The sequence below is a fragment of the Pteropus medius genome, unplaced genomic scaffold (genome assembly GCF_902729225.1).
Source record: "Pteropus medius unplaced genomic scaffold, Ma_sr-lr_union100, whole genome shotgun sequence".
NCBI classification, from domain to species: Eukaryota; Metazoa; Chordata; class Mammalia; order Chiroptera; family Pteropodidae; genus Pteropus; species Pteropus medius.
The window spans coordinates 39,341,140-39,361,493 of NW_024344378.1; the positions used below are offsets into that span (position 1 = coordinate 39,341,140).

At 35.2% G+C, this 20,354-nt stretch overlaps 1 protein-coding gene and 1 pseudogene across 7 annotated transcripts in view; both read right to left on the reverse strand.

The window, feature by feature from the left end:
* JMJD1C (jumonji domain containing 1C) overlaps positions 1-20,354 on the reverse strand; it is a 305,718-nt gene that overhangs the window by 88,265 nt on the left and 197,099 nt on the right. The gene's annotated exons all lie outside the window — the stretch shown is intronic.
* Positions 10,913-13,292, reverse strand: LOC120609425 (60S ribosomal protein L14-like; annotated as a pseudogene).

Here is a 20,354-nt window from a genome sequence, read left to right on the forward strand (position 1 = left end):
TTGGCAGAAATAAAACTACACGGGAGACTTCTGTGGCACGAATTTCTATAATCCACAGATTCTTTCTCTTTTTTGATGAAAAAGCAAATGTAATATGAGAATAAGAAATATTACAAAATCAAATCAACTCAACTATAAATGAAAAGCATGTGTTAAAATGCTAATAATCACAAAATCTCAGAAGAATTTCAAAATTAAGCTAAAATAAAATGTCTTATAGTCTTGTGTCCTGTCAAGCATACAATCCTTAGAGAACAGAGTATATACTTTTGTTTCCTGACCTTTTTTATTCTAAAACTAATTTTAAAATAAATGTATTTTACAATTTTTCTTAATAATTTCACTGTTTGTACTACTGAAAAGTTGAATAGGATACCTATTTCTTTACTGGTTTTGTTCATTTCCATCTTGCAAACATCTGTTTCTTATGCAGCACAAGTCAACAAGGCGCTACAATTAATTCCCCATTACCTCCCTGTTTGTCAAAAACTCTGATGATGTCAGCCAACAGTCTTGGAAGCTGAATTTTTCAGCTAATAAGGAGGATTCACAATTTCAATTAGTATGATACAGTAGCTATTTTGGTTACCTTAAAAATTAATATATTTTAAGTGATAATAATTACATATACTAAGTACTATTTAGATTCAAAATATGGTAAGGTAATACCAAAGTTAACAAAGTTTCAGAAATATTTCTTTAAGTAATGATAATTTATGCCAACATTTTGATGGCCATGAAATACCAAAGTACTGCTGTGCCAAGTAAAAAGACTACAAAAGAAGAAAGAACTTTACATAAAGACTTTGGCACTAGAGTGTTTTACTTCAATTATAAATTATTATTCATTTAAAATAAAGCTTCCTTCCCTTCTAATATGTTGTAAAAAAAAAAGTTATATTGCAAAAAAGTACAGAGAAACTGAATACACATAATTTAATTTCAGGTCAATCACGACTAATATAATTTTAATATACTTCTTTTAAACAAAGGCCTTCCCTTCTAAAGCTCTAGACTTTAATTCAGGCCAGTTCCTGTTTCACTTAGGACAACTCCCTTTACAGGGATGAGGCAACAAAAGTCCCAGGGCTAACTGGGAAAGGAAAAAGCTGAAGCCCATTAATGATGCCCAGAAGCCTTACTTAGGTTTATCTCTTTAGACAGAGGAGTTTCACAATTAGACTCTTCATGGATAATAAAGATTGCTTCCAGGGTTTTAGTTCCCTTCAAAGTTTCAGACAGCCTGTAAGCAGTTTGGGCAAATAAACTTCTTTGGGACTCCTGTGGATTTACTAGTGTTTTACAGCTTTTGAAACAGTTGCTTTTTCTTTGGGGTTCTAAAAGCTTTCCTGCATTGACCACTTGACCACCTGCTTTAGGAGCTTTATAAAATAGAACAAGTTTTCCTAATTTCAGGGATCTTTAGAATTATCTTTTTTGATTCCCGTCACATTTAGGTTAAACTATAATTTATGTTTTAACTGTGAGCTGTTTTCTACTTGGCCTTGGAGAACACTGTTACTTGAAGAGTTACACTGTAATTAGGTAAAAAATAATAATAAAAAAAAACTATTAAAAGTAGTCATGGAACTATGCTACTCTCTGATACAAAGAAATGTTACACACAGAAGCAACAGTTTAAAAAACAGGTTTATCAACTGGTCAATTAAGAATGCCTCTGTACTTTCCACTGCCATTTCTTTTGCCAGGAAAGAAGTTTTCTTTACTATTCTCTTACAGCGGTAAACTAGTTTTAGCTTTGTTATGCTTTATTATATATATTACTATATTAATTGGTGAAGAATCCTGAAAGGTAATAGTTTGCTTCCAGAGCTTGATGCTGAAGGCACAAAGTAGTGTTAGCCAAGTCCTAGAACAGTAGTTCTCAAAGGTTGCCCTCTGTCCAACAGCAGCAACAATACCAAGGAACAACTTAAAAATGCAAATTGTCAGGCTTCACCCCAGACTACTTGAGGGAGAAATTCTGGAGGTGGGGCCCAGCAATCTTTGTTTTAACAAGTCTTTGGGTAATTCTGAAGCACTGTAAAGTTTGAGAACCAGTGGCTTTTTAGTAAGGATTCTTATTCTTAACCTTTTTGGGGTCAAGGAACTATCAGAGTCAGACAAAAGCTATACCTCCCCAGAAACACGGCACTCAATTTTGTGCCACAATTTCAGGGGTCTTCAAGATCATTTGGAGAAAACCTTCTAAGAATATACATTTCTAAGCTTTAAACCTGAAGATATACTGCTGAATCAAAAACTCTTAAGACCGGGGGCACTGTATTATAAATATTTTTAAAACTTCACTAAAAAACAGTATGTTCCTGCTGTCTTAACATCCCCACAAACTGGCTCTAAGCAGCCTGCACAGATGACCAGGTGAAGGTTGGCCCTTGCCACAAGTTCTCCTTTCTGCCCTCTCCTGACCATGACTTAGTAACATTTAAATGTACCAATGAAATCCCCTTCTTCCCTTTCTTGTGTATTCCAACCTGACCCCCAACAAAAGGCACTAGCCCACAGGTCCTTGTGCAATCTTGGCTCCCCACCTGCTTGGCTGAATCCGCTTCCTTGTGCAGTGACTTTATTTCTCCTGGACCTAAGAGTGTAATAAATTGTTTTCACATGCCTCTCCTGTGTTTCCTCTTGTGGCTGCACCCGACTGACCATCACATAAAAAAAGAGAACAGGCCCAGGAATACTTAGCTTTAAAGTGATACCTGAGTTAAGTATGAGGTTCTGTCAGCTTTGGGAACCATGAATCTTGGTTGAGAATGCATGACCTAGAGTGACTATATCTTAGAACACAGTGCCCCAGTCCAGGTCTTAAAATATTCTCTCAACAGATCAGTCTCCTTGTCACTTTGATAACTCAACCTCCTAGTTTCTCAGGAAGCACAGAACCTTTAAATAGCTTACCAATAGCATACATTAGAAAGCTGCTCGTTCTCAATGTGGGGATATATGAACCATGTAGAGACTGATTTCACACACCAGGTTTTCAAATTCAAATAACTTAGAGCTAGCAGAGATAAGTTCTTTGCTATTATGCATAGAGAAAGCTATTTAAAAATGCCTTGGCTTCCTCGTTAAAGCAGCAGACACAGAAAGTGGAAATGCTGCTGCCCTAGATTACATGGAAATAGAACACAGAGCAAATAGTGAACAATATAATGGCAAAGGCAGTTTCCCCTTTATGCCTAAAAAAGATGAGGATTCCAATTATGTTGTTCCCTACTTTCTACTCATCATAAGAGAAACAAGAGGAAGTTCCTCAGGAGAAGACAGGAAGAGCCAGAAGTGTGGTTAATCATTCAACAAAAAGTTTCAAAGCTGATTAAAACTGCCTGTGAAGCAGCAAAATATTTCCCAGGTTACATGAACTGTGAACCCAGAATGAGTTGGTTCAAGATTGTGACCAAAGGATGTGAAGGCCCAAAATTACACACCACAGACTTTTCTATCAGGTATGATCAACTGTAGCAATTGTGGGGGTGTGTGGGGTGTGGGGAGGGGGGAGGTGGAGAAGGAGAACTAAGCTTAGGTGTCCTACCTTGACATCTAGAAAGTATATATAAAGTTATAATTTAAAGTGCTCATCTTTAGAAAAATATATTCAACTCACTCACTGAAATATAAAGTATAAAACATTCACTAGTAGTGAATCAAGCTCTCAAAGTACATACTTTACTAAGTACACGGTCATAGCTAACAATCGTTCATTTAGTTCGCAAACATTTGTGAAGCACTTACCCACTGTGCATGGTATTATATAAAGGAAAGTAATAATTATCAATATTTTGTTTTCCCTGGTATCTCTCTAGATAACAAAGGAAATAACTGCTCTTGTACAATGAAATTTAACAAGAGTAAATGTTAAATATTCAGTTCAGGTTCCAAAAAGCCACTACTTAAGTATGGTGCAACACTCCCACCCTATCCCTCACAGGCACACATTACTATAATATGTGGTAAAACTTGCCCAGCAGCTTTTGATGCAAAAAGGATTAGGAAGTTTTATTCATTCTACAAATATTCACTGGAACATCTACAATATGTTAAATATTGTCCTAGAGATTTTGGATGATGGAAAGATGAAGTTAAACAGAAACTTGGTATGAGGCAAGAATGTACTGTGGTGTGAATGCTAAAACTGCTATTATAGAGTGTTCCAAATATGTGAAGTACCAGTCCCAATATATTGAAATCACATCAAATGAAAATTAAAGGCATCACATTCAGAAAGTCATAGACCTTAGAATACAAACAAAAGTAGGTGATCTGGATAGTGAAGGTTTGCCTATAAACAAGTCATGTTAGGACTGGTTAGAGAAACTGGGAATGTTTAGCCTAAGGTCTTTATGACACTTTAATATATAGGAAAAACTTGATATATCTTGTTATAGAGCAGAGGATCTCAATCTGGGTTAAACAAACAAACAAACACCCCTTCAAAGAGTCTGGAAAGTTCTTGAAATTATTTGTAAAAATTTATGAATATAAGCATTTTTTCCTCTGGAAAAGGAGCTTATTGATTGCTTCTATCAGATTTTCAAAGGAGTCCCTGATTTAAGAAATAATGACTAGAAAATAAACTAAGTCCAGTATATGAAAGTTATGTATAGCCAGATTTTGGTTCAATGTTAGGAAAAACTTTATATCAATTTTAGCTTGTCCTGTATGGGATGAGCCACCTTATAAAGTAGTAGTATCTCAGAAAGAAAGCATTCATGCAGAGGGTATTTATCTATACAGGACACTACAATATGAGAAGTTGCGGGGACACTTGCGAATCTGTTAGGGCTTTGATCTGGAAAATTATGTTTTGAAATTTTAAATCATATGTAAGAACAGCGATGGTTTTCAATATTTATCAAAAGAGTATTAGAGGCTAAAATCATTGGTGCATACAAATTTTATATGTGGGTAGGAAGTATATAATAGCTGTAAATATATGTTTGTTATACTTTTTGGATACTATCTAATTCTGTTCTAGATAACAAGAAAAACAAAGGGGACGAATGAAATTCATGATATGGTTAGTATAGAGAGCAAGCATCCTGTGTAGAACATTAGACATAGAAAAAATAAAAGCAAATAGAGAATACATGGAATCACCAAGTAAATCTATTCATTAAGCTCAGATCATGTCACCTATATAATGATAGCTATAACATGTCACTCCTAATATGGTCATTCACTGGTGACACCCTTATGGCCTCATGTGTCCTCTGCCAAAAATGTCACAGATGAAAGGCATGGCTGCTTAGCAAGTCTTTAGTGAGTTATAATTGTGGCCAGGCTTACTTACTCCAGCAAAAGTAAGCATGTATGGATTCCAGGCCCCTTCCCTGGGCTGAGTTCCCAGGCTCACATCCAACTTCAGTCGTTATAAGCTATGCTCTCAGCAGGGAAGGCAGTGTGGCATAAACAGGACAAAAGAACTCAGTATGATTCATAATTGAGTATTAAGATCCTTTCATCCCACTACACCCTATCCTGAGTATGTTAATCAATTTCCTATCTTTCCCCTTTTCTTTTTATACTTTAATAGACTATTTCTTAGAGCAATTTTAGTTAAGTGGAAAACACAGAGTTTCCATACACCCTCTATTCCCACACATAAACAACTTCCCTCATTATCAACGTCCTGAAATAGAGTGATACATTTGATATTATCAATGAACCTACACTTACACATCATCATCAAAGTCCACGGTTTACATCAGGGTTCACTCTTGGTGTTGTACACTCTGTGGATGTGGGCAAATATATGACATGTAACTATCATTATAGTACCAGGCCAAACAGTTTCACTGTCCTAAAAATTTTGTGTGCTATGCTTATTCAGCCTTTTCCTATGCCTCACCACTGATCTTTTTACTGTCTCCATAGTTTTGTCTATTCCAGAATGTCATATAGTTGGAATCATATAGTATGTGATCTTTTCACACTGGCTTCTTTCATTTAGTAAAGTATACATTTAAGGTTCCATGTCTTTTCATGGCTTCATAGTTTATTCTTGCCGGTGCTTAATGATATTCCATTGTCTGGATGTACCACAGTTTTATTTATCCATTCACCTATTGAAAGACATCTTGGTTGCTTCCAAGTTTTGGTAGCCGCAAATAAAGCTACTATAAACACTCGCGTGCAGGTTTTTGGGTAAATACCAAAGAATATGATTGCTGGATTGTATAGTAAGAGTGTATTAAGGAACTGCTAAACTGTGTTCCAAAGTGGCTGCACCACTGGGCATTCCCAATAGCAATGAATGAGAGCTCCTGTTGCTCCATATCCTCGTCAGCATTTGGTATTGTTAGTGTTTTAGACTGTTTCCATTCTGGAACCGAATAAAAAGTCCACCCGGCAACAATGGAGCCAAACATTGAATACTGAGAATTGCAGTGGAAAATTAGGGTGGCTTTATTGCTAGCATTACACAAGGAGAACAGAAAAGCTATTCTCAAAAGCCCAAATTCCCTGTCTGCTTATGGACAGTTGGTTTTAACCCACTTCCCATGTACCCCGAGAATACTGGCCAGCAGCGTTTGCGGCTGCAATGTTTACCCCAAGATAGCTCACGAATTACAATCCTAAACTTACTCCTAAAGTTTGCCACGAAATAGCTCGCTTTTATTATTATTTTCACATTGCTCTAGCATAGCAATAGTCTTTGGAAACAAATGACATCATTCTGTTTACAGCATTCTGGTTTTAGTAGTGGTATTTCCATTTACAAAATATAGTAATTCTCAATCACTGAAAATGTCAAATCCTAGAAAACATAGCATTCCTATGCATGATGTTAACATTGTTCTCAAACAGTTGTTAGCCGAAGATTCATTTGATGAATCTGATTTATGTATACATTTCTGTTACACGAGGATTAGAGACAAGTTCTGTTTAGAAACAACTCCAAGAACAGTATTTATATTTTATTTTCACATTGAAAACCAGTCAGATTTGCTTCAGACTCAAAGAGTATGTTTATGTAAAAGTAAATTAACACTGGCAGTGAGCTACATTTTTTTCTAAATGGGAAATGGGTTAAAGGGTGAAAGTGAGAGTGGCAGGGGGTCCTTCAATGTGTGATCACAGCTTGTGGATTCTAACTGGTTGGAGCTGAAGTTACAAAGAGATACTTTAAGATTTCTAGTCATCGATACTCCAGCGCCATCTCGTTTGGGGTTTATGTGACTGGTCAGCGAGAGTCAGCAGTTTTCTGTCTTGTATGTGTGTGGGCGGGGTGTGAGGGGATTCTGGTTCCTGTAAAAACGACTCAAGGTATACATTTATATGTTATCTGTGATTCCAGAGGGGAACTAGTGCCCCCATAACCCTGATTTATGTCTGAGAAAGTTGACCTAGGTGAATATAAAGAAAAGGGACTCTGGTCTGGTTTCTTGAAATGAGAAACTGTGGGAACTTGGCCCGGAAAGAATTATAGCCCTATTTCAATTCCAGTAGGTGTGTAGTGGTATCGCCTTTTTTAAATTTGCAATTCTAAAATGACATTTGATGTTGAACATCTTTTCACATGCATATTTGCCATCTGTAAATCTTTGGTGAGGTGTCTGTTCAGGTCTGTTGCCCATTTGTTGCTTTCTTATTGTTGAGTTTTAAGAGTTTTTTGTATATTTTGGACAACTGTCTTTAATCAGATGTCTTTTGTAAATACTTTTTAGCAGTCTGTGGTCTGTTTTCTCATTCTCTTAATCCCCTGATTTGTTGCTATATATTTTAAAACTGATTTAGTAACTGTAATTCCAGTATTTTAATACAATCTGTGGGTCTTTTTGTTGCACAGCTTCTGGGAGACCTCTGCCAGTTAGTGCATATAGAAAGTACCACTGTATCACGGTAATTTCTCAATTTTGCTAATAAGCACATGATAAAAATTACTTATGATTTAAAGTTAATAAATAATAAACAAATGTAAAGTTAATGGTGAGAAATATTAACTAAAACAGCAAAAGATGACTGATGAATAGTAAAAACCTTTGAGAATCTTTCTTTTCTCTTTCTTAGTATTGGCAGAAATAATTTGGTTTATAAATTAAGATAATGAGCAGTGACTTGCCTTTCACGTATAATGACCAGTGCTACTTGATAAATGGTATTTGCATATTTATTTATAGTTTAAATTGATATATTTACAAGTTAAATCCTATTGCAATAAAGCCCCAAAGGACCATAAATTCTTTAATTCTAAAGTAAATATTATTGTAGCTGATATTAAAGTTTGTGGGTTACTGGTTAAATGTTTAAAAAACATTTTTAAACACAGCTTTCAATACAATAAGTACCATAATAAGATATGACTATAAAATCATACATCACAAATGTTTAAAAATTGTGGCACTGTAATAATGTCATTATTCAAAACCATGATTACAAAGCAAAAATTCTAAATTACTTATAAAATTTTAAAAATTATAAAACATGAATATGAAAATCAAAAAATCTAAAAGATTAATGATAGATGTACAAAATAAACAAAATGTACAATGTAGCCTTTCTTAAATAAATGATAAACAAGATAATACTCTGAAAACGCATAAATTACATGACTGTTCTAACAGTAAAAGGAAGCTCAGGCTAACAATAAGAAAATAACCTTAAGAAAAGGTCTACAGGCATAAATTATACTACTGGGAAACTCTGAACACATAAAAATTTCTCAAATTTCTGAAAATGGTGGAAAACATTTAAAACTGGTTGAGAAAAAGCTTCTGAGATTATATACTAGAGAAAGACTCTACACAGGCAAGATAAAAACAAATAAGACTTGTTCATCTCTAATGTGTACAAATACCCGACATGCTTATTTATGAAAAAAAGGTTAACGTACACACTATTACAAAATGCTTGCAACTTTACTGTTAATGTAAAATCATTTAAATTCAGAGTTGGAATTCATTTTGCAATAAAAGATAAAAATGAATAAATAAGAACTGGCTAAAAAAGTTTATATTACTGAACTCACAAAATGATATTGATGAAATAAAGAATACTGTCGTCTGTGGAGTTATTTCCAAATACTAGTAATTGTTTAATAAAATTATCTAATCAGAATTATAACTTTTATAGTAAATTTTGATACCTTTTGCTATAATAAACACTACTTTAAGGACTAATCTTTTAATTTAACACTTCTCTTTTTCTTTTCTCTTTTCCTGTGTGTGTGGGGGGGAGAGTGGAATAAAAGAAATATGCGTAGACATAAAACATTTATATTTCAATTCTATATTTTAAACTAACTCCAATCGGCTTGTTTAAATAATTTTTTATTTTTCAATTATAGTTGACATACATTATATTAATTTTTGGTGTACGACGTAGTGATCAGATATCTATATTACCTATGAAGTGATCATCCCGATAAATCTAGTACCCAGTCTAACACCACATACAATTGTTACATTATTGACTATATTCCCTATGCTTTACTTTACATTCTCAAGACAATTTTGTAACTACCAATTTGTACATATTAATCCCTTCCCCCTTTTTACCCAGCCCCTCAATATCCCTCATATCTGACAACAATCAAAATGTACTCTATGAGTTTGTTTCTATTTTGTTCATTTATTTTGTTTTTATAGATTCCAAATATAAGTGAAATCATATGGTATTTATCTTTGTCTGACTTATTTCACTTAGCATAATACTGTCTAGGTCCATCCATCTTGTAGCAAATGGTAAAGTTCCATTCCTTTTAATGGCCAAGTAATATTCCATTGTATCACATCTTCTTTATCCAATTGTCTATATTGATGAACGCTAAGGTTACTTCCGTATCTTGACTATTGTAAATAATGCTGTAATGAATAAGGAATCCTTATATCTTTTCAAGTTAGTGTTTTGATTTCCCTTGGATAAATACCCATAAGTGGAATTCCTAGGTCCTTGTCTCTTGTTATTGCATTTGTTTTAAAGTCTATTTTGTCTGGCATAAAGTGTTGCTACCCCAGCTTTTTGGTTGTTTGTTTCCATTTTCATGAAATATCTATTTCCATCTCTGATGTGTCTTTCAATATGAAGTAAGTCTCTTATAGGCAGTATACGTAAGGATCTTGTTTTCTTATCCATTCAGCCACACTATGTCTTTTAATTGGAGAATTTAACTCATTTACATTTAAAGTAATTATTTATAGTGTGCATTTTATTATTCATATTTCTGATCCTTTTTTTTTTTTTCCTTCTTCTTCTTAAAGCAGTCCCTCTAACATTTCTTGTAATAGCAGTTTGGGGGTAATGAACTACTTTAAGTTTTTCTTGTCTGGGAAGCTCTTTATTTGTTCTTCAATTCTAAATGATAGCTTTGCTGGGTAGAGTAATCTTGGTTGTAGGTCCTTAATTTTTACCACTTTGAATATTTCATGCCAATCTCTTCTGGTCTGCAAAGTTTCTGCTGAGAAATCAACTAACAGTCTTATGGGAGCTCTTTTGTAGGTAACTAACTACTTCTCATTTGCTGCTTTTAAGATTCGCTCTGTCTTTAACTTTTTGAATTTTGATGATGCTGTGTCTTGCTGTGGGCCTCTTTCGGTTCACCTTGTTTGGGATTCTCTGTGCTTCCTGTACTTGTATGTCTACTTTCTTCACCAGGATAGGAAAGTTTTCCACCATTATTTCTGCAAATAGGTTTCAATTCCTTGCTCTCTCTCTCTCTTCTCTTTCTGGGATCCCTATGATGTGAATGTTGGTATGCTTGATGTTGTCCCACAAACTGCTTAAATTATCCTAATTTTTTGAATTTTTTTTTGTTGCTGTTCTGATTGAGTGTTTCCCGTTACCTTATAACCCAAATTGTTGATTTGATCTTCTACTTCATCTAATCTATTGATTCTTTCTAATGTATATTTTTTAGATTTGTCAACATGTCAAAAAGAACCTTTATTACTTTTATAACAGCCTCTTATGTTCTTATGATTTCTTGCCAGATGCCTTTGGAACAGGTGCTTTCTGGGCTGGAGCTTTCAGACCCTTCTGAGCTTCTGGAGGTGCTGCTGTCTTCTGGTCTGCAGCTTTCTGGGCAGGAACCTTCTAGGCTGGAGCCTTCTTGCCTGCAGCAGTTATCTTTTTTTGCTGGAACTTTGCAGCAGCTACTGCAGCTGTACCTTTAGCAGCAGGTGTTTGGGGAGAAGCTTTCAGGAGAACTGCCTTTTGAAGCTTCCTAATTTCAAGCTTGATTATTCATTTCATTTTTTTTTTTTTTTGCCTTCATGACTCTGTAATGATCAAAATCTGTCATCTTGGCTTTCTTTTCTCTGGGTTCAATCTTCTTTGCCCATCTTGTGGCTGACTGTTTGTACTGATATCTGCCTTCTGCCAGGCTTATCAAGCATAATTCTGATGGGTACTATGTGGAAATTTGAGGATGAAGTCAGTGAGCTGCATGCATTTGAAAGGTATAGCCTGTCTCCTTACTTGAATGCAAGGTCCATCAACCAAGGTCCTGTTCTGATCAATAACATCTACAATTGCATCCAGTTTATCGGCATGAGGCCCAAAGGAGATGTAGGCCACCCGGCCAACCTCCACGAAGCTCCTGAATACCATGGTGGCGGCTTTCGATGAGAAGTCTAATGTAGTCTCATTTCGGTTATTGTATTCTTCATTTCTGACTGGTTCTTTTTATGTTTTCTATCTCCGTCTTAATGTTTCCTGTCTCTTCGCTGAAGTTCTCACTGAGATCATTGAGCATCCTTATAACCAGTGTTTTCAACTCCACATCTGGTAGATTGTTTGTCTTCATTTTGTTCAGTTTTTCTGGAGTTTTGTTTTTTCATTTCAGACATGTTTGTCTCCTCATTTTGGCTGCATCCCTGTGTTTGTATCTATGTATTACACAGAGTAGCTCCATCTCCCAGTCTTGGTAGAGTGGTGTTATGTAGTCTGTGTCCTGTAAGGTCCAGTGGCATAATTTCCCTGGTCACCTGAATCAGATGCTCCAGGTGTGTCCCTTGTGTGGGTTGTGTGTAACCCCCCTCCTACTGCAGTTGAGCATTGACTGCTGTTGGCACATCAATGGACGGGAATAACCATCAGGCTGATTGGTTGTTGAGATCTGGCTATAACTATAGTGGAAGAGCTGTTGTGTAGGAGCTGACTCTACAGAGCAGGGTTCACTATAGCGGGGCTCTGGTGCCTGCTGAGTTTGTCCTCTGAATATGTCATTTGTGGAGGAGGTTGGGTGGTACTCTGGTGTGGTCTGAAGCTGGCCACTAGGTGTGTTGGTTCTGGGGTCTCTGGGGAGAGGCTCTGGTGCAGGCCAAGGTCAGCCACTGTCTGTGTCCTGCCTGGAGCCACTTAGTATGAGCTACAAAATGATCTGCAGATGGCTGTCACTTGTACTGGGCTTGGAGGTGCCTAGGAGAGGCTAAACTGCCAACTGAAGCCAGCTGCTGCTAGTGCTGGGTTTGGGACTGCATAGCAAGAGGTACAGAACATACTGAGGCCAGATGCTGCTTGTTTGGGGTTTGTGAACTGTTCAGAGATTTTAGGCAAGTCTGCAACATGAACCATTTGTATTTGAAAGCCAATGGAACTGGCTTTGATGGGTCCAAAAACTAGGAGGCTCAGGGTCTCAGAGAATCACCAAAGTGGGGTGAACAATATTAGGTTGACAGAGATGCTCGCCTGAGTGTGCAGGCTGAGTGAGGGGAGGGCTCAACAAAGGAACAATGTATTCTGCCAGCACTTCTGTCTGGGAGAATTCACTCTGAAGCCAGGCAATTTAGTTCCTCCCAGGATGTCTCTGGCGCCTTTCAAACTGCTGCCTCAGCACCGGAGCTCAAAGCAAGTGAGTCCATCAGCGAGTTAAGTCTGCACCCAGGCCTTCTAACAGGAATGGGACTCCAGCAGCCTTCAATATCCTCTGATTTTCACAGTCAGAAGTTGTGGAGACTTCTCTTTCCAACACTGAAACACTGGGCCCAAGACCCCTCACTCCTCAGGAGGGTTGTCCACAGTTGAGATATCCCTCCTGATTTTAACCACTACACATGGTTATGAGACGAGCCCATTCTGAGTCTCTGCCCCATCTTACCTGTCTTGACTTGGTTTCTTCTTTATAACCTTAGTTATAGGTCTTATGTTCAGCTAGATTTCAGGCAATTCTCATTGATGGTTGTTCTGTAGTTTAACTGTAATTCTGATGTGGTCATGGAAGAAGGTGAGCATAGAGTTTACCTACTCTGCTAAGTTAACCAGAAGGTTCCCCAAAGGCTTGTTTTAAAGTCATCCTGGTGGCCATTCTCACAGACTAAGTTATCATAGGCTCTAAGTCTGTGGGAGTAATTAAGACAGGACAAATGTCATCACATCATACTAATATACTACAAACATTCTAATGCTAGATCTACTTCACAGTCTCTCGTTATTATCATGACAAGACCACCTACCATTCTTAATCTCTTTCTCAGAGCCATAGTCCACCGCTGTCCGAGCCAAGCATTTTCTTCATCATGATCACATACTCCAATGCCCCTACCTAAGAATAATCACTTCTACTACTGTTATTTTAGAGCCAATCCCATAGAATAAATAACTTCCTGACCTTTTATTGAAATACTCTCCTTGCCACCAAACATTAATAAAATAAAACCTGGATACCCCATTATATTCATCTAGCCGTCAAATAAATAAAAAAAAAAATCTAGGAATAAGCACTGTGTACAATCAAACAAACAACTCCTGTTCTCATAGAATTTTTTCCCTGATGGGGTGGATAAACAACAATCACTATTCTGACATGAAGATCTCTTCTGTTTCTTCCAGTTATCAATTATGGTCACTGCTACCACTCTTCTCTTAGGTGCTACAACATAGATGACAATACTTAACATTTGTTTTTCTTCCTTAATGTAAAACACTTTGCAAAATCAATGTACCCCTTGTCATTAAGGTAAGGCCTAAAGATATATTCTTCAAGTCGTCCTAGTTTTTACAATCTGACATAATCTATGCTTCTATTTCTGCATTACCTTGAAACTGCTCTCTCAAAGTAATGGCCCACTTAGTCTCTTTTCAAGTCCTCAACCCTATTTAAACATAGAAGCATTTCACATTAATATTTTGAGAAATCTATTCTTCCACTAACTCTGAAAATATCAGATTTTGATGTGTTTACCTCTCAGATATCATCTCAATCTCCCAGCTGGCTCCACTTCTCAACCCTTAAACGTGGCTCAAGATTAAGTCTATCATTTTAAAGTCTGAGAGTCTCATGACTTTATATATCTGTACATGTAGAAAACTGCCACATCTATATGCCTTTTTTTCCTGAACTTACACACTGTGCTAATTCAGTTTTTATTTATTAATTGGCCTTCTGGCATTTTAATGTGACCCTTCCAAACTGATAATAAAACAAATTTGCTAAATAATTCCCTTGCTCGAATCACTTTGGTATTATATAAAGAAAGGTGTCCAAATCTTCTTCACCTTGTAGATTAACTCTGCTTTCTATCTCATTTTCTACTATCTCATTTCCCTAAATATGTACGTCTTACATCCTTAAACATCCTCTGTTCATTCACATTTATTCTCCTCTGATTTAACTCAAGATATTTCTCCATATCCATCTGTAAAAATTCAATCAATCCTTTCAAGGCCTAGTTCAAACGTAGCTTTTCAATGACTTCTCAAATATCACCGGTCAAAATTAATCTTTCCCTGCCTCATATGCCCAGTGATGCTTAGACTTTCACTGTAACACAATAAAATAGCTTTAATTATTTATTTATGTATATATTTGTCTCCACAAAACTTCTGAGCTATAGGAAGACAAAAATCTTCTCATATTCATCTGTTTTCTTAACATTTAAAAAAGGATTTGCACAACAAAGACCATCATTAAATATTTGTAAAGGAGTTCTAAAATGGATGGTTCTTAAACAACCATTTTCCAAAAGCTCTTAGAAAATTAATTTACTACACCCATGTTACCCGGAACAAGCCTGATCCCATCTGATCTCGGAAGCTAAGCAGGATCGAGCCTGGTTAGTACTTGGATGGGAGACTACCCTAGGAAGACCAGGTGCTGCAGGCGTAAAAAATAAAAAAAATAAGGGATTGTAAACTGACAAGGTCCTTGCAATCCGTGAGGTCAACCAAGGGTTGCCTTGTCTAAAAAAAAAAACAAAAAACAAACCAAAAACCAAAAACCAAACAAACAAATAACAGAAAATTTTAAAAAGGCACTACTGAAATGTACAACTAAATTGTGACAGTCAGCATGTAGTTTTAAATGAGGCTACTAAATGAGGTAAGGTAGTACCAAAAATCATCTTGAGGTCACCAAGTTAAAAGGGGGAATTTGAAGTTAGGGATTCTTCCTGAAATAGTAAGAAATCTTCTAAAATTAGTGTACTATTTAGAAGAATTCTGAGAGCAGTTGTATTATTAACTGAAAACTTGAATAAGAAATTAAGTCCTTCAAGCTCATGAGTTCTCTCTTCATTGATTCTTTTCTTGCCTTGATTCTATATAGGCTTACCAATTTGTCTGTCAAGAAAGAGGTAGCCTTCATAAAATGTGAACTTAATTCAAAGTTAATTTTCATGAGCAAGCTCTTTCACATGCAAGAAAACCCTTAAAATTTAGTTCCAAAGTGAAAGAGGACAAATTTCTTAACGTTATAGTCAACAAGTACAATTAGTAAGTAGAGCTGATTGCTGTTATTCGGAATAGCTATGTTTTATAAAGTCACTACAAACACTGATTTACTAAATACTGAGCCACTGCTCCTAGTGGAAATACAGGAGTAGGTTCCTGCAAGCCTCTGGTCACATTTTCTTAAACCCATCAACATACAACCTTCTTTTATGTGTGTTTCTGCTTAAAGACATCTTATGTAATATATAGTTGATTCAATAACACTGAAACCAAGGCCAAAAGCATTATAATTCATGCCTAAAGGAAGCTTATCTAACTTTCTCATCTATGAATCTGCCTCTGATATAAAAATTTAACTATCACTGAGTTTAAGTCATTGCTGAATTCAGTGGGGAAAAAGTTTGGTTGGTTAGAGCTAGTAGTTCAGCTCTGAATATGGCACAAAGTTATCCCCTCAAAAAAGTTAAAGCCATATTAGTAATTTTGAAAAAAAAAATGTATACACTATGTTGAATAAAATACACTTTCATATACCATAATAAATAATGTCAACTTTAAGGTTCATAATTTTGAAGACACCTGTTTCTTCCTTCACATTTTGATTTTCAAAAGCCAAGTGGAAAGATCAGATTAACAAGAGAACTCAGCCAGATCATTTTGGACAATGAGAACATCCTAAAAGGAAGAAATAAGACAGTTAACTCTTACTGACAAAATGAAAAGGTTGGACAAGATGACTTTTGAAGTCCATTATACTGCTATAAAACTACAGGAGTCTTCCTTTCTCCCAAGGACCATTAGGGGCCATAAAGGCAGGCTCTGCTGTATCTTTGCGGAATAATTCAGTGTTTCATAATGCCCATGTATTACAGACTTGATAGTCTAAAGAATAAAGGGTTCGGTTTAAAGCCCTGATAGATAAGTCTGGATGATAGGACTTCAACTGCAACCTCAGGTAGAGAAGAGAATGAAATTGTAGGGAGAAAAAGGCAAAAGACATAAGGAAATAAGAAAAGGTGAGAAAACAAGGGACAAGAAAAAGTTAAAAATGAGACATTAGATTTGAACATATAAATTATAAAAACAAAGTATTTAAAACTTATGTTTTATACATTTCTTAGAGCTGCTGTAATGAAGTACTATGAGTGGCTTAAAACAATAAAAATTTACTGTCTCATAGTCTTGGAATGAAGAAGTCTTGAAATGAAGGTATCTGCAAGGTTATACCGCCTCTAACACCTGTAAGGGAGTCCTTCTAGTGGTTTGTAGGCAATCTTTGCATTCCTTGGCTTATAGCAACATCACTCCAATCTCCGCATCTGTCATCTCTTTGTACCTGTATCCATTTTCTCTCTCCTTACAAGAACACTAGTCATTTTGAATTAGGGACCATCCTAATAACCTCATCCTAACTTGATTATATTTGCAATTACCCTATTTCCAACTACGTCACATCACAGGTACCAGGGGTTAGGGCTTCAAAATATCTTTTGGGGGAAACACATTATAACCCAAAACATATTTTCAAATATATATCTGAAGTGTTCTCTCCACATCATTTAAGGACAAAATGTCATACTTATTCTAATCTTTAAAAACCGTTAATCAATAATTTACATTTTAATAAACATTATACAGTCTATACAATATCAGGAACCAATCTAGAAACTATGCAATATGAAAATATTTAGAAATAAAGATGATATTTGAATTACTAAATCCTTTAACACTAAAAATGAATTTCCTATAGTATATTGGCAAGTTCATTTTAAAATGGATACATTACAACAAAACAGAGCTCATCTCTATTTCAAATGCCCTATAAATAAATATCTACGCTGTTACTGCTGCCCATAGTTTTTGTATAAAATACTAATTTACAATCTTCACTTCAGAAAAATATAAAAAAATGATCTGCAGATAACCAAATATTGTCAATTCCTAATGAATTCCAAGAAGCTCTACATGAATGCCCTTATCTGTGTGTTCAAATTTTAAGATGGTCAGCCAAATCATTTGTACAAGAAACAAAGAGAAGGCCTCTCAAGGTACATGGTCCTCTAGAATTTTTAGTTTTCTGTGGATGATAAGTCTTTGAATTATATTACTTATAATGATGATAACCTTTTACTTAAGTTATTTTAAACAAATAATGTTTGAGTTAACGGGTAGGTATAATTAGAATTGCAAATAATCTATTTTCTAAAGGAACAGAGAGGTATGGCACCTTAAACAAATGTATTACTTAAATGCCTACTCCACTAGGCAGTTATAAGCGAATACAACATCCAACTTAAGCGAATACAACATCCAACCGAATATCTCAGATAATATGGTAATTCCGACTGGTCAGAAAACTTAATTTTTGCTAACTACATTATTTTCTTTTCTGAATCTGAAAGGCAGATCTAAACAGTGTACTGCTTTCAGTGTGAAAGTTGAGACTCACGAAAAAAATTATTAAGAAAGAACCATCTAATAAACATTGTGTATTCAATTTAAAGAACTCAGCATATTTCCTCCATAACTACTAAAGCATATACTACAGGAAGAACAATAAAGAAAAATGCTTGCAAATCACTGTCTCTCAGAAACACAAGTTACAAAATCAAAATATATGCAGGGAAACACCAGCTACCCTTTTACTCTGGTAACTGTGTCCAATTTCCTTGGCCCAGAGGCAATAATTTTAACAAATTCTTATATTTTCTTCCTGAGATACTGTATACACATTCAAGCAAGCATATATGTACACACAATATACATATCATGTACAAAACAAAAATTTTAAAAATTCTACATACTTTGTTCTGCACTTTTACAAAAATTTACTATATTTTGAAAACCAATCCATTCCCTATCAGTATATACAGAGCTACTTCATTCTTTTTAATGGATGGCTGCATTCTATTTCATTGGATGGGTATATTATAATTTATTTAATAGATATTTAGGCTATTTCGGATCTTCTGCTATCATTGACAAGAAGCCCTATACTTAACTCATCTCTCACGAATGTATGTAAAATGCAGGATACATTTCTAGAAGGAAAACTGTCTGAGTATATAATTAGAACTATTCTCCATAAAGTTTATATCTTATATACTTGTAATGAATGTCAGTTTCACCACACTCTTTTCAAAAAGATGTTAAAACTTGTGATCTTTGTTAACCTGGTTTTTGAAAAATGGTTTCCCATCATAGTTTTCTCTTTAAAGCCCCCAAGATGCATGTTTGTCTTCACAGACCACAAAACTAGAGAAAAAGTGAAAAGCAATCTTTATAACACATGAAAATCAAAACTTTAATTCATTATCTTAAGTGTTTATCAAATTGTGATTGTGCAATGTGATGATCAGTCCTAGATCCAAACAAAAGTTAATAAAATCTCTAGTGAGATTTAGTAATAAGGCCATTTGTCAGGTCAGTCTTATTTGACACAATTATGGCCTTTTAAAATGTAGATTTAAGTCACATTCAAATAATAATTACCCATTAGAAACCAAGAGTGGTAAAGATCCATCTTTTGCCTAGAGTTTACAAACATATATAAAAACTTTATTAAAACTCAAAGGAAGCCAAAAGGGAGGGGAAATTATATTGTAACACTCATAAAGCATGTTTTAATATAATTTCTTCAATCACTGACTGACCGACTCTTGACCTAATGATTTTAAAATCTTTGGGCCTAAGATTCCTCATCTATTAACCTGAATTTACTGTGACTCATCCAGAGAAGAGAGGCATTCTACTAACTTACTGAACAAGAGACCTTTATTTAGAACACTAGGTTTTCTATACAGCTTGAGATACACTCTCCAAAAAATTTTTAGTAAAACCCATACTCCTTACCTATACCAAGGTATAATTAAGTTTTCTTCCATGAAAGACTCTCTGACTATATTTTGTTCATAGTTTTAATCAATCCCAATGCCAAATCACATTCTTAACTAGAGTTTCAATATTTGCTTCATATTATGTTATTGGTCAGTACTGTTATGTTGTTTTTGTGAGTACTTAAGACATTTCAAACATCTAAGGTTAATAACAAACTATTAAAAAGCAGTTGAGCCAAAAATTAGCAAGATTCTCTTTATTGTTTGATTGTATTATAAAGTATTCTAATTTCTTACAATTTTTCTGATAACAACAGAATAGTTTCAGTAGGAACAGTGGAGATATTCCTGAAAAGTCACTGTCTTTCATATATACTGATGACAGAAATGATACACTCTTTTGGCACTAATCTTACTCTACCTTGAATTACAGTAATTAATGTACTTATCTGAGTAACGACCTTGCCTTACTCATCTTTGTATTCCTGACAGCATCTTTCTATCAAAATTATCTTTCATATAGACGGTACTAAATAAAATAAAATAAATAAAATCTCTTAACCATTATGATCATTCCAAAAGGGACAAAAAAGCCAAATTGATGAAAATTTCAAACTTTTGGAAAACATCTTAACTGTGAATGATAGTTAGCCTTTGCCATTATCAGGAATACAATCAAAATAACTCATATTGGATATCAAAAGGAGTAACAGAAGTTTGGCATAAGGCTGTCTCTACTTTTCAGACATAGCCATGACCAGAGTGCTGGCTATATCTGAGGGAATGAGAATTTAAAAAAAAAGGAAAAGGGAAAGGAAAAGGAAAAGGAAAAGGAAAAGGAAAAGGAAAAGGAAAAGAAAGGAAAGGACAGAGAAGGGAAGGGAAGGG